Genomic DNA, 19,885 nt, shown 5'->3' on the forward strand with positions numbered 1-19,885 from the left:
GAAAGTGATTAATATACTTCCAGATTTATGGACCATTCATATAACTGTAACACCACTTCATTAGATGCTGAAAAGTGAAAGTTACTCAGTCATTCATTTTAAATTCTAACAGTTTATCCCAGTATATAGATCAGATTTTGGTCTGCATCATAGCGGAGCTAAAACAGTTTGTTTATTTATACTCAATCCACCAACACTCACATACTCAACAATCTGTCATAAGCAAATTGAAAAATAGAATAACACATTTTTTTCTTGTGATAGCAAAGCCCGTTGTCAGGGGTCAGTAGCAGTATGGATAGATGGAGTTTGAATCTGACCACTGCTAACTAATCTAAAGGGAGAAGGACAGTGGAAGACAAATGAGGTTTGAATTCCACCACTGCCAACCAATGTGAAAGATTAACAGGGTATGGTTACCTGAGTTAAACCAGTAGAGCCAAACAGATTAAAATATACAAAAATTAAATACTAAGTAATTCATTAAGTGTAGCTTGGCCTCTGGAGTATGAAGGAAATATGTTCTAATATCCTGAGTGATGTTCTAATATCATTAGGAGAGTGGCCTAATGGTTAAGGTGTTTGCCTTACAAACACAAGGTAATGGGTTTGAATCTCACAGGGGATAATTGGCTAGGCTTAAAATGGCTTGCAAGGGCAGTTAGCCTAGTATGAACATATGAGTATGGGTCATCACCATGCACACTCAAGAACAGACTTGCCATTGAACACCCCACTGAGCAGAGTCTTTAGCCTAGCTCCGCAGACCCTTTATCAATAAACCAAGTGCTACAGGAACTGAACTTTGAATACATTCATACATTTTCACACACACAGTGGTAATATTCTCCAGCACTACAGCCCTTTGTCCTGTCTGGGGTAAACTGCCACTACCCTAAGCTAGCAGGCTATTGTCCTTCTCAGTTATTATTACTCTAAGTATTAAGCCAGATAAATATAAAAACAGTTGGTGTGTAGCAGGGTTATCTAGCCAGTTAAAACAGATACCACCAGTCTGTTACCCTTTAGTAACAAATGCCATGTTTTAATAAACAAGTAAAATATAACAAGCCACAGCACTTTTAAAAACTAATAAATAAATGTATTTACTTAGAAAAGTGTTGATAGACATAGTAAATACATCTTCCCAACAAATAGACTGCAAGAAAGAAAACAGCTAATTCCTCCTAGACTTCTTACTGGTCATTCTTATTTAAAAGAATTGCAGAGGTTTAAATAAACTAGCAGAATTATCAAGGCATATTTCAGGCATAGGGAAACAAAAGTCACAGGCTACAAGGTTCTTCTCTTCTGTTTTCTTGGTTTATAGCTCGTCTCACAGACTATTGATGCAACAAAACAAGTTTCCCCAGTTTTATATACTAATGAGATTGTTTATCTATACTTGTTTCAATTGTCACTTCGAAAAATCTTCTAACTGCATTTTATAGCCCTTGCGTACCTACCTCGGAACAGTTAGAGATCCTGAAAACAAATGGCAGATCAGTTACAATTCCATACCCTAGATTTAATTGTGTGTTTTTTGCAGAAGGAAGGAATGTATCAATTCTATACATTTTCTTTTCTTTTTTTTTTCATTTTAACTTTCTTAGAAAAATATCATAAGCTTATATACATTTCCACACTGCAGCAAACATACATATTGCAGATTAAATTGCATATTTTAGTTCATCTTCTGGATCTGTCATCAAATTTTAAGCACAGCCCACATTTCTGTTAACATTCTGCTTCGGACAACAGTGGTGTATTTATATGTAAACCTCACATCCTGCATATGCCCATACAAGGGGATTTGCATCTGCACCCCACCATTCTAAGGTCACTGTATGTCAAATAAAGTTAACTAACTGACAGCAGCAAACTCTGTTGAGAAATGTTATCCATAGTGTTTCACAATCATACAGAAATCATACAGCTGACCACTGGCAAATCAGTATTGGACGAAAATTCAAATTATCAACCTGTCTACTAACTTTACAAAACAATAAATAAATTACTAACTTTCCCTGATTTTGCAGCATGGTCCTGGTTTTGACATTTATTTTTTCCATCCCTCATAATTTTTTTCTGGGAAATCACTGAGAATTACAATCAGTCAATAATGGCAGGCCTCAACTACCAGAAAAACAAAACTAGATTTGCATGTAGGTGGGTCTGTTACTCCGTACTGATAGCAGTAAGATATATTATTTCTACAATTATCAGTACTGTGGACTTTTGCTTTTGTAGTTTATAGGATTCCAATATTATCTACCACTGATAGTAAGTACTGCATTTTTAACTGAGGGCATGTGTTTTAGCTGTATGTGTTGTATACCCATTTCTATATAGCAGAAGAGGTAGACAGTACACAATAGTAGCAACACTGAGACTCAGCACTCTTGTGTTATTAGTGAAACATTCTTTATTTGGTCCTGTTAGACAGATGTGCACTACACAGTGGGAAGTACTGTTCTAACATATTAAGTATGAGGTGTGCCACTGAGAGACATGCTGTTTTTTGCTGCTGCCAGTGACAACACTGTTCCCTGGTAAAAACAAGACTGGAACAGTTTCCATCCTGTTCATTGCCACTGCTGTTCCTTGGCCTTAACAAGCTGAGATGTACTCTTCTGCTGCACAGTCAGTGAAGTACCCTGTTTCTTGTTGTTAACAATGTGAGATGTGCTTTTCTTCTGTACTGCCAATGAAGCATGTTGCTCCTTGGTATTAACAAGATATAATGAATGCACTGTATATTTCCTCTGCACTGACATTAGAGTATGCTGCTCCATTGATTTACAAGATGAGACATACTTTCCTTCTGCACTGCCAGTGGAGTGTGTTGTACATTGAGTAAATAAGATGAAAATTACTTTTCTTCTTTACTACCAGTGCAGTATTCTGTTCCATTGTGTTAACAACAAGGGACATGCTTTTCTTCTGCGCTGCCAATGAAATATGTTGCTTTATGATATTAACAAGATAAGGCATATGGTATTTTTCTTCTGCACTGCCATTAGACAATGCTGTTCATGGTGTTAACAAGATAAGAGGCACTTTTTCTTCTGTAATGCCAGAGGAGTCTCTGTTCCTTGGTGTAAACAATGGGGGCTTTACTTTTTGTTGTTACTGCTTTCAGGGTGTGCTGTTTCTTAATGCTAACAGTAAAATGTACACAGTTCTCTGATACTGACAGCCAGGGTGTGCCATTCCTTGTTATAATGCAAGGAGGACATTGTTTATTGTTGTTATTGACAGAGAATGTATTTACTGCTCTCTAGTGCTGTCCAGAGAGTGAACTGCTAATTAGAGTTAATACTGTGGTGGTGGTGCTGCGGTAGCGTTGTCGCCTCGCAGTTAGACGTTGCCCGTTCGATTCTCAGTTAGAGCGCCTTCTGTGTAGCGACATGCGTGAATGGGCATTCCTTCGTTGAAGGTTGTGCGTTAGGCCTGGCAAGCCAGTACGTAAAAATCTAGTGCCAATTATTAGCGGACCGGAGTTCCGCTGTGGCGACCCCTAACAGGGAAAAGCCGAAAGACACAAACAAACTGTAGACACTCTGCTCCATGTTATCATTACTGATAGTCTGTGCCATTCCTCTGTGTCAGCAGTAGGTACCAGACATCATTATACTGCTATTCCTATGCACTGCAATAAAGAACTTAAACTGCTTTGGTGTTGTCATCAAAGTATGCTGATTCTTGAGATTAACAAAAGGAGATGTACCATTCTTTGCAGCTGTCACAGCAGTATTCCGTTGTCTGTTGTTTGCAACAGTATGGGCATTGCTTTGTGATACCACTTTCAGACTGTGTTGTTTCTTTAACAATGGAGTACTGGCAGCATGATGTGCTGGTCCTACTTCTATGCTAGTAAATAGCAGAAGTACTGTTCTTTACAATTGTTAATAAAGTGTACTGTTTGTTACTGTTACAGTAAGGGGCATATGTTCATTTGCTAATGTCAATGTGCTCTGGTTTGGTGCTAAAAGTAAGTGATGCACTTGTCTGTGGTATTATTAGATAGGTACAATGTTCCTTGACATTAGAGGACTCAAACTTCTTTGGCCCTGCCAATGTTATGTGCTACCCCTTGGTAACAATCACAAAAAAGTGTTGCTGGGCACTGCCAGTGGATTTATTCACATTGTCCATTATTTAGAACAAGAATGCATACAGCCTCCAAAGACTGGTGAGCAGCACTGGGTTCAGTGTCTCAGAGGCAAGACATCTATCTCTGCCACCTGCAACTCAGATTTGGGAATGAATGTGTTACTGTCGCACTCTCCCTCTCCAGTTAGAGAGATGACTGATAGTCCCATCATCAATATAATCAGCTGTGGAGACTATCCTATCAGAGAGGGAGAGTATGGTAACAACCACCATCAGCTCACATTGTGATGGAGACTAGGGATCTTGCAAGTAGCAACTGCAGTATTCAAGGGGGGAGTGACAGATGTCTAGTTTATTATGTATGGGTGTGTGCACCATGTGTATTACTATCATTGTATGTCACTCCCATAACTGGAGATCCTGACCAGCCAGCGCAGAATGATGGTTCTCAATGTTCACCTCCCATAGCTAGGGATTCTGACCAGCTATTCCAGAATAATGGCTCCTCATGTCCATTTGTCTAATCCCACCATGTCCTTGCTTCCTGGTTCTAGGATTCAGTAAACCCTGACCTCAGGTTTTACCTTCCAAGGAGTTGGGAGGCACACCAAGTGAAGGGTTACATCTGGGATTTTCAGAAATGAGCCATAGTGATTCTTCAAAAAAGCTGAAGGGATGGGAGAGCAAGCTGAATGATAGTGACTGCTGGAAGGGAGTTAGGAATCATAAAAGTGATGTGGAGAGAGAGGATACATTATCACAAAGCAAAGCATCTTCATTACAGATTGCTGTTTTCGGTAAGATGCATTATGGAGGTCTGCTAATGTCTGGGACTTCCAAAAAATAAGTGGTGCCTCTAGGTGTTGCTGGTGCATTTTTCTGCTCCTTTCTAAATGTGATATTTATACCAGGAGTTAATGAAAGACAGGCTAAATAATTGTATAATGTTTATTCCATTATTCAAAGAAAGACTGAAGGATTTTATAATGTATATTCCTCAGAAAAAGGAAGTTGGGGTGAGGATATAAGCAATCAGGCACCTCTTTAGAATCAACAGAATCCAAAACAGCAAAATCTTTCAAAGGAGAAAATTTGCTAGAAGCGGAAAGCTTAATCTGTGAGTATGAATTACCTCAATCACAATTTCAGAATGTATCTTTCAAACTGGAAGTTAGTCAAATAGAATATTCTTCCCAAGGAAGTGTCTGTTGCAGAATAGGTGATAGGGAGTTCAAAATGCATGGGAGAGACATTGCGTTTCTTGTAGAAAGGGTCATGCTTCCTGGTCATACCTGGGTATAATATTCCTCTGTTTCACTGGCTTATATTTCTTATTGTTCTTTCTGTCTTTTCCATTAAAGATAATGCTTTCTTTAAAACTCAAATGAAAGGAATGCAACTTTTCACAACATACATCACTGACTCAAGATCCTTGTTGCATGCCTGGGCTCTTGTTCAGATATGTTGTTATAAGGAGACATGTGTCTCAATGTTCATGGAATACCAACAAAAAAGTCCCAGAACCAAACAAGTGGAACAAATGATCCAGAATCAAGCAAGTGGAACAAACAGTTCATATAGGCATAATTTATAAAATTTGTGAATATATATTTATCAATTTTCTATTTTATTTTATATATTAGCTTGTTATAAATGATCTAATAGTATCAGTATTGACTATATATATATATATATATATATATATATATATATATATATATATATATATATATATATATATATACATATATATACATATACATACATACACATGCATACATACATATATACATACATACATACATACATACATACATTAAAATGTGGTCAGCTGATGATGTATGATTTGCAGATTCCGGTATAAAGGGCAAGCATTATTTATTTCATTCTAATAAAGTTCTTAGATTAATAAAGAACAAAAGTGTTCAGTTCATTATATTTAAGTCATCTTCAATGGTTTGTTTTTACAGTGTTTATGGAATTCATTGCTCTTTGAGTAGGCAGTGGGTTTAAGGATTCTGTTGCATTCACAAGGGCACATTCTTTCCATTAGTGGTACTGCAGAGATAAAAAAAGATACTTAATCAGCAAATAAGATACTGTGTCACTTCAGAAAGTCTGGTATAGTAAAGTGAAAAAGCAAAACAACAGCATTAATTTGCAGTACTCATTACTAGCGGCAAAGTAATGCTGACATATTAATACATGAGGAGAGTATTTTTTTTCTTAGACTGAGCTAAGCAAAGCAAGATGTGGAGAGTTACCTTATTTTTTGTATGTTAAGTGTACCAGTAATATAAAATGGCTGTTAACTGCAGGTACTTCTGCAATCAGAACTTCAAAAGTCAACCTGAATGGGATATTTTAATACCTTTGAAAGTTATTCTACTGAAATGAGCAGAACATTGGATGGGAGATAGAAAATTCACCCCAGGGATCACGTCAGGGTTCCAGGGAAGTAAATATTGTGGGAAGAAATAGCCAGGGAATTGTTATGGCTAGGCTTGTATAGGCCCTAGGGTCGATAGCCTAGTACCAACCTATGAACCTATGAACATGCTCTCTGAGGCCAGAACATTGAAACAGCTTGGTCAATAGAAAAAGAAAATAACACTTACTATTTCCTTCCTCCTTTCATAGACAAATACTGCAACCACTATCAGAGTACCTCAGCAAAAAACTACTTAATCTAATCTGCCCCTTTCTAGTTTCAGGTCATATTTATTTACTGATATTCCTTTCAATGTCCACTTCAGAGTCCTACAGTATGATAAATAAGTTTCGTGATCAATATTCCACAGCTTAGTATGTTAGTGGTATAATTCAACAGATAACCATTGTAAGCCGTAGACTGCCAGACCTTTATAGTAATATAATGTGCCACTGCCAGGAAACTGCATACTATTCACTTATCCAGACACTGTGTTATTTGTTATTTTGTTATTTACTTATTTATTTCATTTTTTTTTTTAATGTATGTCAATATGGGTTTGTTTTAGCACCTCTGATTAGGTTCCCCTGTAAACAAGAATGCCTTTGGTAAATGCTATTGGTGCTAAACTGATAACCTTTCACCTGGATAGGAGCCAGAGTGTTCTATTTATGAAGCCAAGGCCAATGCTGATTAATGCGCATATGGCGAACAATTGTAACATATTAACCTGCCTGTTATTCCTTGATGTTTTGCTTGTTTATTTCAGATTGAGTTAAGCAGCAGACACAAAAATGGAACACTAGAACTATAAATTCTAACCTTTGACCACTTGCATACAGATATTACCAGAACAGCAGGACAAGAATCTATTTCTGCCAGAATCTTTATTAATGAACTGAGGTTAGTCACCTGGAGACAGAACACTGGGCAAAGTTCATATTTCGGTGATATTTTGCAATTCCATGTCTATGCTTTTTTCTTTATTGTGTTTTACACTATTCTCAAAAGAAACTACCTCCACAAGCAGAAATATCAGGAGAGGAACTTCGAAGTCTAATTTATTAGAATACTGAATCAGGTAATGTGAAGGCACACTTACATAGCAGTCAAGTCTACTTTATTAAACTACTGAATGAGGTAGTGTGAGGACACACTTATATAACAGTCAAACAGGGACTACTAGTTAACCTACTAGATTTTAATGCACAACTGGACTTCCTGTTCATGCTCAGCATTAATCCTCTGTTTCCTGCATTAATCTTCTGTTTTGGCCCTACAATATGAGTCCTGCAACGTAACAACGTTACTGCTATTAACTTCATTACATTTAGTACAGTTATATTTTTACATCTTTTATTGCATTTTGACAAAAATGGCATATATATCCTGTTAGTAAAATTCTCCTCTCTAGAGTAAATGACAGCAAAAAACTTCATCTGCAAATTAGTAGAGCATAGCAAGACTTTGGGAGCTAGGTTTAGCATAATGGTTAAGGTCTTCACCTCATAAACACAGGGTATAGGCCTTGATACTAACCTTGGGTTATTAGCTAGGATTAAAATGACCCTTCACAGCAGTTAGTTTAGCATTCACCTATGAACTGTGACCAGATGATGAGCACTTTAAAGAATCACACCATTTTGGAAGCTCTAAAACCCAAGCTCAGTTGCCTGAGCACACTGTCTTCTTTGGGACTAATCATTCGTCGTTCATCCTGTGTTGCTATTGAATCATTTCCTTAGTACTCGTCATTCATAAGTTCCTCCTCTGCTGCTACTGGACCACTTCCTTGGCATTCATCATTCATCAGTTCATCCTCTTCTGCTATTGGACCTCTTCCTTGGTACTCATTGTTAGAAAAATATGTATTTGAACATGTATGAAGTGCTAGTTTAAAAGCAAATAGTATATAATGCATTTTATTCTATTTACAGTATGGCAATAAGAATGATTTTACATGTAATTGCTTGAAGCTTTGGTGCTGCAGTGTATTTGAACTCTGACCCTGGCAGTAGCCAGCTCAGCAAGCTTATGTTTTTCACTAATGATTATCTGCTGGGTCAGGAAAATTAAATGTATAAAGCATTGAAAATCCTTCTTCCTTCCTCTGAGATAATTGGCCTTGTGAATATTATCAGAGATAAAGCACAGCTGCTAAAGTAATGTTGCAAGAAGAACAAAGAAGTATATTATAAGACTGAACCGACTATTGTATTCAAGCAGGACTGAAACCTTGAAAGAATAACATTTTACAGAAAGACATTATAACTGACCAGGTGCTTTGCAAGGCTGTATTATTCCCATGGGAAAACTTTTAAAATGTATAACATCAGCTTTTCTTATGAATAGAATATTGTAGACCATAGTGATGTAGGTGCCCTGTGACTAACCACGTCAGTGAAGTGGGCACAGCTTGAATGTAAGACTATATAAAATTGTGTATTTCCTACATCATGTCAGACAAAACTCTGTACTTGTATGGTTTTTTGCCTCCTGGTGTACACTAGTAAACTTTTGCATCTGAGCCTCCTGTGTGTTATCTTTTGTTTTTATTTAACACTCATCATGTATCAATTCATCTTCTGCTGCTATTGGACCACTTTCTTGGTACTTATCATTCATCGGTTCATCATGTGCTGCTATTGGACCACTTCCTTAGTACTCATCATTCATAAATCCCTCCTCTGCTACTAGTGGACCACTTTCTAATCATCCATCATTCATCAGCTCATCTTCTTACTGCTGTTGGACAACTTTCTTAGCACTCATTATTTATCAGTTTGTCCTCTGCTGCTGCTGTTGGACTAGCAATCAGTGTGGCATCTATGAGGACTGTGGATTAATGTATTCATTTGAGGTGCATAGGGACACACTTTTATGTTTTTACTATAAGATTTGTCAGAAATATACATTATGTTGTGAAGTCAGTGGGGTTGTGCCTTTATGCCATTGGTGTGGGGTCTGTAGAAACCATCCATTCATGACATCAGTGTAGGTTCTGTAGTGGACATGCATTAATGACACAGGTGCAAAGTTTCTTAGGGACAACTATTGTAGAGGTTGTTGGGATAACAAACTCATGCTAGCAGTGATAAGGACAACCTCTCTTTTCACTCCTGAAACAAAAATATTTGTGAAACTATGTTGTGGAAACTCTGTCCCACCCATCCCCCCCCCCCAAAAAAAAAAATATTCCATGTGACAGTTTTATGAAGAAAGGCATTGTTCAAAGTAAAGTAGTGCTCAATAAACTCAAGTTATTTTCTGTAAATATCATATTTGTGGGTCTAGAGAGTCAGTTCTAGTACCAACAGAATTAATTAAAAAAGTTCCTGCAATAAAATGAAGTAAATATACAGAAAATCAGAGCGTATCGATTCTTGTTTAATTATAATACAATTGTGGCAAAATCTTTCATGTAGACTCTGCACCAGATATCTCCTAGGAAGTTGTTACTTTTCCAGGATATTATATAAAATATTATGTAAAACATTTTGATATTATACCTTTCATTTGATCCACATCAAAAAAGGTTATCACATTGTACTTTCTAACAGTCTCCCTTTCTCTCCATCTGTCTAGCTAGCTAGCTGTTTATTGTCTGGCTGTTTTATCTGTCTGCTCTTTATTTCTCTCTGTTTTTCCCTGGTAATAAGAGCACTCCATCTTACAGAATTTTAAAGTAGAAATTCAGTACAGTGTAAGATTATTTGCCTGTGGTTTCTGAATGCCATATATGGCACATTGAGGTATAAACATGATGCTTGGAATCCCTCAAGTTTTCCAAATCATTCAGCACTAAAACCAGGGCTTCAACAACAGGAAGGGAAGATTGTCCTCTGATACAAACAGCTCTGAACAAATATTATGTCAATCTTCTTAGGCAATGCTTACAACATTTAAATAGCCTGGTGCTCACAAAAGCTGTGCATATTTGCAAAAGGGTTACAGAGTCTTGTGTACAAGCAAGGAAATTAGAATACTCTGAAACACTTTCATGCTTGAGCTGCGATTGTGAAAGAATGGCTCAGTGAGGTAAGAAAACTATTTTAACCCTAAGAAAAATAAAATAATGAATTGCACCTTAGATCCTCAGCTTTTGCTATATTCAGCCTCTCTCAAAACAAGAAAAGGTCTTGAGTTTCCTCTAGGTAACAAAATGAATGTGTTCCTTCCCATACAAGAAAATATATGTTATACTATACAAAAGCACACACACACACACACACACACACACACACACACACACACACACACACACACACACACACACACATACACACTTTAAATAACCATTATTTGGCTTTGTACATTTGCAGGCAAATACTCATGTTATTTGGGTATTATCCTTTTGTAGGTAGAGTGATCTTGCAGGTAAATTGTACTAAGTAGTTATCAGTGGCGGCTGGTGACTTCAAATCAAAGTGGGGCTGCAGGAGACAGCTGAATGGGTGGGGTCAATGGGAAGGGGTGTGGCCAACTAGAAAGGGGAGGAGCTATGCTCAAAACCACAAAAAACTAACTAAATACACTGCCGTGGGTGCCAAACCATCATTATGAGAGTCCAATCAAGACAAAATGAAGTGCAGAAGAATAAAAATATTTCAATGCATTGGCTGCATGACAGCTTACTTAATATCTAGACGGAAACAAAAAGGTTGTGAGGCATGAAAAATAAATTACTTTTTTAAATACATTAATGGAATGCCAGTCAAAATCAAGTATAAGAAAAACAGGCAGCACTCAACTCAAACCACTTCTTGCACTGCAGTTCTAATTATAATTTATATTCAGCTTTATTAAAGTACCAAGTATCATGCTGAAAGTAGAAATCTCTGATGCCCCCACTTGTAAAAATGTTCCTTATCCAAAAAAAGACCTGCTGCCTGACAACTATCTACTTGTTTCATGGGGAAAACATGATCAAAGTAAAAAATGAAAAACAAACAAGAAATAAGCTCAAGATACATTGCTTAAAAGGATTACTGTACAGGTTATGGACCACACGATTGGCATTCTGTTTAGTTTACGGGTAAAGCCTGCAGAGATGACTGGAAGTCTCCAAGTGTAATGAGCTTCTTAAAATAATGTAATCCTGTCCTTTATTACAAATACTGTCATATGCATTTCAATACCCAAGGCTTATACATTAGTTAAGTATTCTCTACATGGCAACAACAGAAAGGCTTTCAATGTTGGCAATTCTTTAAGAGTATATTATTAAAGCTTACTTGCATCTTACAATCTCAGCCAGGCTTACCTGATGGTCATTAAAGTATTGCTACTTAAACACAGAGTAGCAGGCACTTTGAGTAATAAGCATAAATCAACAGTACAAAAAATATGACAGAAACCAGACCATTCTGCAAAAATCAAGGACAGATGAAAAGCCACTCTAGTGTGTCTACCTTGGATGGGGGGATACCCTGCACATTTACACTGCATAACTACTCCTTGCCTTGCTTCGACACATCCAGAGTCACTACATGGGGGAGTGGGGTGCAACAAGTATGTCACAATTTGAAATGTCTCTGGCTGACTGTGATGACCCTGACACATTTGTCATACCTCTCAACCTCAGAGCAAGAAATCTGGACAAAGCCATACAAAGAAGTGGGACAAAGGCCCAAAAACAAGGAAAATTTTTAAAAATATTGCTCTTATAAACTTAGAAAGATAATAGAATAGGTCTTGCATTAGTATGAATTTTCTGAATGGTATGGAATCTAAAACTCAAATGTCTGTCATTATTTTCTAACTTCAGACTTTAATGATTTGTCACTAATTTGCCAAAAAAACACAATTTTATGAAACATGGACCAAAAATGTGATGTAAAAATATAAAATAGCCACACAATACAGCTGGGAACCTGTCAAAGAAGGGACACTTTAATATTAGTACTGCTAACTTGAGCAGCTGACAAAAAAGAATCTACATGCATTTCTGAAATAAAAGTAATCTATAACTATGATTACAGTTATTTCTTAATTGTAAACCCTCCATGTTTTCTTCCAAAATTGCTATTTTGTGGAGGGATTATTAGGGGAAGAGCAACATTTTGAGCCAAAATCAGGGACAGTTGAGAGGTTTGGCTATGCCTAATTCTATAAAGCAATTTATTTGCATGTACCTTTCAACCTGTTAATGCAATAAATCTGGCAAGGCCAAATATATTGGGGGAACATATAAACAGTACTAAAAATTGTTCTTGTATAAACTGAGACAGTTGATAGAACAACAAGTCTTACTTTAGCATGCATTGGTTATGAAGTCTGAAACTCAGTGTGTCATTATTTAATGACTTAATTCCTAAATGATTTGCCACAAATTTTATGAGGAACAAACCAAAAATAAGAAGCAAAAATCTATTCATTCTTTGAAAATCTGGACAGTTGGGAGGTATAGTTCAGCTGGGGCTGTCTAAGTTTGCCGCCCTTCCCCCTCACAAAATCATGGTCGAATGGAGCCTCCTCCTGCAGCCATTCCAATGATCCATTACTTGGCTATTTCACTCCATTTACCATAAACACTAATGTGCATACTGATTTACTTCTATGATGATGTGGACTTCATTTGAAAGTTTTATTTTGCATTTTACAGCATAAACACTTAGACATCTGCTAAACAAACTTAGCATTAAAACTTCTCTGCCCTTGAAACTCACATTCATTGAAACAGCATTGAAACCCACATTCAAAGAAAATACATTTTACCAGTGGCAGATAAAGATTAATTCTGGGCTGTTTTCAAATCATAGGCCCCTTGCATATGAAACATACATGTGCTCTTTGATACACCGTCCTGTTGTTTTGAACATTTTTCCAGTAAACAATGAAACAAAATGCATGCACCAATAATGACAAAACTGCCTAATTCAGAACACTTCCATCATAAAAGTCTACTCAAACTTCTACAGTCCACCATTATCAGTAAATAAGCACAATTCTACAGTCCACCATTATCAGTAAATATGCACAATCTCTGAAGTAAAAAAGTAATCTAAATAATTCCACATTAAATAAATCTGTAACTAATGAAGAGGTTGCTGCTAGCAAAAACCTTTATATTTCCTGGTTTCATCGAAAAATCCCTGAGGAATAAATTGCCTATATTACATTAAAAATGATAAGCTAGTAATATTGCAATAGGAAATGGATGGCAAACAGATAACAGGCTCATAGTTAGTATCTTAACTTTTTCAGTACAGCAGCATTCACCCCGTGTGGGAGTAGAACCAACAACCTTCTGCATCAAAAGCAAGTACACAACCTGCTGTGTTATTAACATTGCAAGCTGACTTTCTATAAGCAGCACTAAACTTCTCTTCCCCTGCAGCTCTCAGCTCCTTGTAAAATCTACTCAATACTCAACTGCATCTCAACTTCGCAGCACAAGAAATCTGGAAAAAGCCAAATTTATTGGGGGGGGGGCTCAAAAGGCCAAACACCAAGGATACATTAAACATTGCTTGTATAATCTTGGAAAGTTGTAGAAAATGCTGTGTTACCACCATACATTTTACTGCCGAGGTCCCTGTGCAAAAGAGTCAGAGCAACATACCACTATGCCAAATCACCTGCTTTGTGAAAGAAAAATGCTGTGTTACCACCATACATTTTACTGCCAAGGTCCCTGTGCAAAACAGACAGAGCAACATACCACTACGCCATATCAGCTGCTTTGTGAAAGTGAGGAAGACTGAAACTTAAATGGCTATCATTTAATGAATTCAGTTCTCACCATAGCTGTCAACCTCTTAGCACAAAACACCTGGACAAACCCAGTAATGAGGGAATACAGCCCTCAGACATATTCAGTGAATTCAGTTCTTGCCATAGTTGTCAACCTTAGCACAAAAAAACTGGACAAAGCCAATAATGGGGTATTACAGTCCCAAAAATAAGGACACATTTCAAATATTCATCTTATAAACTTAGAAAATTGCTAGAATAAAAGGTCGTGTTACTATGTATTTTCTGAAGAATATGAAGTCTGAAATTCAAATGCCTGTCAATTTTATTTAACATTTGTTAATCAGGGCAGTCTGACTTGGAACAAAAAAACAATTTTCAGCAGAGGCCCAGGAAGAAATAATGCAGACTGGGAGTCTTATTGGGTATCTGGAGAAAAAGGGAGAAACCAGCCCCAGACTGACTGTGATCTCTGTGTGCTCTTAAGGGAAATTGCACTTTCCTGTGTGTGTGTACTTGTCATCCTCCCAGTGTGTACATTCCCCACTGTTGTCAGTAATGAGGATTGGGGCTCCTTGATTACTGGGCCAGTGCAGGGGCATCACAACTCTAAAAATACAGCTAATAATATGATCCAATGTTACAGTTCACTGCAACGTGTATAGTAATGCAAAAGCAATTAACTTTGTAATGCTCAGTCAGAAAAAATATCACTGGAGAGTAGCAGCAGGGTTCTAATGTTGTCAAACAGCATGCGTTGTTTAACAGTACGTTATTGTTAAGAAGTGCAATCATTGCTATTGTGTGCAGAGATTCATTGCTTTGGTTTTGACTATTGGTGTCTAAGAGCTGTAAAAACAGACAAATTAAAGAACTGTATTTTATTTATTCTTTTGTTGACTGAGTTAGTCCCAGGAGACTCAAAATTGCATTTATACTACAAGGGGAAATTTGGCAAGAGCATAAGGAATCTTCCCTACTCTTTTTGAGGGGTGTTGTGGGACTTTTATATCCACCTACACTACCAGTAACTTAAGCAGATCAGGCTTCAGTTTAAAATCTCACCTGAAGGGCAGCATTGTACTACAGTGTCAGCAATCAATCTACCCGGTATGGGAATAGAACTCACAGCCTTGTTGAGTGTGCTACCTGTTGCACCAGTGACACTGCTGCTGATCCTGGAATTAACTTGTTAGGCATGCACCCTGTCCCTGGAACGAGTCTGGGGAAACCCTGGCTATACTGTTATCAAAAATGATGATTCTCACACGAGAAGCATTTTGAGGAGAGTAAAGCACTCTAGGAAGTATGTAAATCAAATTAAAAAAATGACGAAGGCAGAGACAAATGAGTTTCACCTACTGGAATATCATTTTGTTTGGAAAACAATCTATGGGCTATTTTTTTGAGCAGGTCATTACATTGATAAATGTATTACTGCTCAGCATCTAGTAATTAGGGTACGAAGCACTGTAGGCCATGCTGAGAAACTGTCAGAGTAGTTTTAGTTCTGTTGGCACTAATTCACCTTTGAAAGATAAAAATTAAAAAGACAAGTCATGTCATTGTACTGGCAAGTAAACTAAGTTATGTTACTGTGTGTGGGTGGTGCAGTCTATTTTGACGACAAGGTGATTATTAGCAACAAGTTTCCCAAAAGTTTTAATACTTTTTTTGTTAGGGGAATTCAAAATTATTAACATAAAGTGGTTGAAGGATTAGAGACCACATCCCATTACAGCATGCATTTGCACTACTGTCAGTTTAGCAAGCATTGCATCATGCTTCATGGTCATGAAGCATGCAAAGCAAAACCTCTTAACCTCTACTAGATGTTGGTTGGGATCCCCAGCTCTTGCCTCCACTTCCCAGAACATCTGTCACTGCCTCACCCTCACTTGCCTAAACAAGCCTTTTCCCTATTTTACTTTGCATGTTCTTATTCCTGTCTCTTCTGGCTCAATGTTTTTCAGACAGGCCCAGATAGTACTAATCAGTTTGCAGCCTACTGATGTCAGTTTGATTATCCAGTACTGTTTTCTCATGTGCATTTGTCTGCTGTGGGTGTCACAGTGATGCAGTGGGTAGCACTGTAGCCTTCAGCTTGATTCTCACCTGGGGAACCTTCTGTACTGAGTCTGTATATCCTCCCTGCATTCTTGTGGATTTTCCCCAGGTGCTCCAGTTTCCTGCTGTCTCTCAGAAACATGCAGTAAGTGAATGGACAAATCTGAATTGTCCTTTGGAGTGTATATGTTTGTATGTAAGAGTGTGTGTGTGCATGTGTGTGTGCGTGTGCGCACATGTGTGCGTGTGTGCGATAACAAAAGACTGCTACCATTCCTTGTTTACCTAGTAAATTCTGTTAAGTTTGTCACCACTAAATTTGCTCCAAGTCACACTTAAAACTGTCAAGTTAATTAATCAATCAAATGTATTTCTGTACTAGGCACATTATAAAGCAAAACATGAAAAATGCTGTAGTAAGAATCATATGATACAATTAACTTCAAGAACCGCTATGTGAATCCTGTCTGCTTATGTAAGGTTTTGAAAGGCTTCCAAAAAGTCTTATGAATGAATATGTCTTTGCAAATGAGGGATGTTATAGGGCACCCCTTTGAATTAGCCTCAGACATGCATTCATAAAGCTGCCAAAGTAATGAGTTGCACAGGCCAGCAGCCTGGTAAGAAAACAACCTAAGCCCTGGGGACTGAAGCCTAAACATTAGCATCATCAGCTGTAACTTGATGAAGATTCCATCAGGGCTGATAAGTACCAAAGACACCTTTAAATAGTTGGTATCCTGAGCAAGCAGGGATAAAATGCCATAAAAAAATAAAACTTTATAAGTATGATTCAGTGCTTGTCAGGGCACTAGTGTACAGAACGCAGGATGGGAATTATACGAATGTATGTCAGAACTCTCACTGTAAAATTCTGCACTAGATACAAGCATGAACCTCATTATTTAAAACCCTAGGTAAAGAACAGTGCGGCTATTCAAGCAGTAGAAACCAGTGCATACACGATGAACTTTTACAGAGGAGCACGTTTCGGAATATATATAATATTTTTCAGGTGATGAGAGCACAACCTGATGATGGCACAGTCTTGGTCATTTAATGCAGGTGGTCACACTTGCATTGCAGATGTTAGGCATGATCTCCCATTTCTTATTATTTGTTCAACAATGTAGAATAAGAGAAGGAGCTGAGGAGGACATCAGACTGGTGTGAATGTCCACACTAACTGCCTTGGAAGCATTAACTTTGAGACAAATTGTACTTTTCTAGGAAATTATGTTGTGCACACCAACTTCAAATGGGATCAAAATATGACCACATGCTTAAACAGCTTTATAAGGCCTTTCCAGATTTATAAAACTAAACATAAATGCACAAGGACCTAGTGCATTCCTTTTATTATTCTAGACTTTTAGTGGAAGGATTATTTTATGACCCTGACTACAAATCACTACTTGAATAACTGGACAGCCACTAGATAACTAACAGGAAAATGAAACCCACTCAGAATTAGAGCAGCGAGTTACTCCTGGGTCCCAGGGATGATATCATTGGCAAAGAAAATCATACCCCTGGGGCTTATATGGCCCTCAGCAGCATCTTGTATCATATAATCTCATGGGGTAATTAAAAAGAAAATGAACATAACCTCTGACAAGAACTTGCTGTTCTTTAACAAATCAATGCTGCTCATGCCAAGACATTTTACTTATTATAATTACAGTCAGATGACTTTTATATACTATTCTAAAATCTGAATTATTTCCCACAAAGGACAACCACAATTTGTTCTGAGAATTAAAACTAGCACTGTGAGTTCATTTTTTGAGTTTCACATACGTCTTTATCTTGATATATGTATATACCGTATATATCACACACACACAGTCCTTCTTCTGTCTCTTTCTTTCACACACACACACACACACACACACACACACACACACACACACACACACACACACACACACAGTCCCTTCTTCTGTCTCTTTCTTTCTCACACACACACACACACACACACACACACACACACACACACACACACACACACACACACACACAGTCCCTTCTTCTCTTTCTTTCACACACACACACACACACACACACACACACACACACACACACACACACACACACACACACACACAGTCCCTTCTTCTGTCTCTTTCTTTCACACACACACACACACACACACACACACACACACACACACACACACACACACACACACACAGTCCTTACTTCTGTCTCTTTCTTTCTCACGCACACAAACACACAGACACAGTACCTAATTCTGTCTCTTTCTTTCACTCACTCACTCATACACACACGCGCGCGCGCGCACACACACACAGTCCCTTCTTCTGTCTCTTTCTTTCTTTCTCTCTCACTTACACACACACACACACACACACACACACATACACACACTCCAGCGACCAAACAAACAATCCAAACACCTACCTGCCGCCTTTGTCCCGAAGCCCGTGCAGTCGACCGAACACCTACCCGGTAATCCACCGAACAAACACCTACCCAGCAAGCCCACAATCCAAACACCTACCTGCCGCCTTTGTCCTGAAGCCTGCGCAGTCGCACACTAACAGTCCCGCCCCGCGAGAGCAGCTCAGTCCTCCTCATTGGCTCTTGACTGTGGCTGAAGCAGTCCGGAGCTCCTCTATTCTGTGCGGTTGTTACCGCACAGATTTCTGGTATCTCACAGCAATGGAATGCTGGGTACCTGTTAATCCATATACGGACTGCCGATAAAGGCAGTCTGAGTTCAAATTAATTTTTTGTTTTGCAGATTTTTTTCTGCTTTTCTAGGTGGGGTGGCTGCAGTCCGGCAGTCCGATAGGATGAGCCGCACTAATGTTTTATGTATACAGCAATTTCAGAATAGTTTGGGCCTCCATCCAAACAGGATGGGTCCCCTGCAAGGGACCTGTCCTTACATTTGAGAAACAATGCATTAGGAAAAAATAATCCTATGTATTTATAATGTGACATTTTAGCAACAGTATATTATAAAAAAGGATTACTTCTCAACACTGTTAAGTACAAATATTAAAAGGAATAATAATAATAATTGTTGTTGTGTCTTTCGGCTTTTCCCAGTTAGGGGTCGCAACAGTGGAACTCCGGTCCGCTAATGATTGGCAGTAGATTTTTACATGCCGAGTTGCCAGCTCTGACGCACAACCTTCAACGAAGGTACGCCCATTCATGCAAGTTTTATTTTTCCTATACATTCAATTTGCTAGATCATGTAATGAAAACTTTTCTTTATTGTGTTATACACTAACAAACAAAACATTAAAATGGAAATAGTGTTTAACAGTTCAAGATACATAGAAAGATTACCAAAAAGAGTGCAGCAAATGAGTCTATATTCATTACATTGCAGGCAGCTAACATAAAACTATGCACACAGCACTCAAATACATCTGTAGGCATCTAAAGTTATGATGACTGTTTATTATACATATACAATGTCTTGAAATTAATCACGCTGTTAACTCTGCTTGAACAGATAATTACAGATTACAATATCCTGAATACATATTTGTATCATTCATTGTTTTTTTAGCAGGACCCCAAATCAAGCATGCAGCC

The sequence above is a fragment of the Protopterus annectens genome, chromosome 13.part0 (assembly GCF_019279795.1).
Source record: "Protopterus annectens isolate FY-2018-M chromosome 13.part0, PAN1.0, whole genome shotgun sequence".
Classification (NCBI taxonomy): Eukaryota; Metazoa; Chordata; order Ceratodontiformes; family Protopteridae; genus Protopterus; species Protopterus annectens.